Source organism: Otolemur garnettii, unplaced genomic scaffold, assembly GCF_000181295.1.
Source record: "Otolemur garnettii isolate 467f Iridium unplaced genomic scaffold, OtoGar3 scaffold00041, whole genome shotgun sequence".
In the NCBI taxonomy this organism is placed as follows: Eukaryota; Metazoa; Chordata; class Mammalia; order Primates; family Galagidae; genus Otolemur; species Otolemur garnettii.
The window spans coordinates 3,911,467-3,912,681 of NW_003852436.1; the positions used below are offsets into that span (position 1 = coordinate 3,911,467).

The window sequence follows — 1,215 nt, forward strand, 5'->3', positions numbered from 1 at the left end:
CTTCCCCTTTCAGCTAACCTGAAGAAAAAGTCCTCCCCCTCCAACAGACATGCTCCGCCCAGATAGCTATGCCTACTGGACAAGGTTGCCCCATTAAATGGAAGTAATGGGGTGGTAATGAAGGGGGGATTAATTCCTCCCTGCCCACTAGCACACCAGAACACTTCAGTGATGGGGGAAAAAGGAGGGTGAGTGCAAAGAGATTAAGAACTTGACCCCTCTATCTTGGCCAAAGAAAACAAGATTAACTGGGCATGAGGAATAAAAAAATGACCTTGATATTCCACCCTTTTGAGTTACAATTGGGACAAGTGGGAGGGGGGGAATATTTGGAGCCCCCAGAAGGGGCTCAATGGCTGGAAGTCTAATCCATTTAGTTTTTGTACTGGAAGCGTTCATCACCAGTTTCATTGAGAAGACACGTGTGGATGAGGGCTTCTGTCACCAAGAAGGAGTTGCAGTTGGCAGAGGGATAATGGTCTTCAAAGTAGCCTCTTCTCCTGGCTGACAGTCTGGGGAATGCGGATGCTGCCACTATGGTTGGCTACACCAGCAGAAAAGTCATTGATGTTGGAGGTTTGGTGGAATCCAGTTAGGCACATTATCCAGGTCCCCCTTGGGATCACAGGTGTGAATGTGGTACTGGTGCCACTTGCTTAGTTTCTCAATGGCCTCCTCAATGTACTTCAGACCATTCTCCTCCCACATGGCCTTGGTGCTGAAGTTGGTATGGTGCCTCCACCATTCTAGTTCCCAGGAATGGGCTTGGGATCAAAGGTTGCTATCACTCCAAAGTCTTCACACACACGATGCAAGATGAAACGAGCCACCCAGAGACGATCTCCCATGCTGATTCCTTCACAGGGTCCAATGTGGAATTGGACTGGGCAGGCGTGACCTGGGCATTAGTCCCGGCAATCTTGACTCCAGCATACAAGCAGGCTCGGTAGTGAGCCTCCATGATACCCCTGCCATCGGCTCTGTCTGCTCCCACACCACAGTAAGAAGGACCCTGGGGCCCAGGGAAGCCATTGGCGGGCCAACCAAAGGGATGCCCATCTGTCCCCACCGTGTGTATTCCTGCCCCATTCCAAACCAAGGGTGCTGGGTGCTCACCATGTTCATTATCCGCTTACAGATGTGCCTCAAATAGGTCTCTGCAGGCTTTTGATTATACTTGAAAACTTCACAGAACACCAGCTTGTTGGGGTCCCT

The 1,215-nt window shown here is 50.5% G+C and overlaps 1 pseudogene; it reads right to left on the reverse strand.

The window, feature by feature from the left end:
• Positions 1-373: 373 nt before the first annotated feature.
• LOC100944623 overlaps positions 374-1,215 on the reverse strand; it is a 2,308-nt pseudogene continuing 1,466 nt past the window's right edge.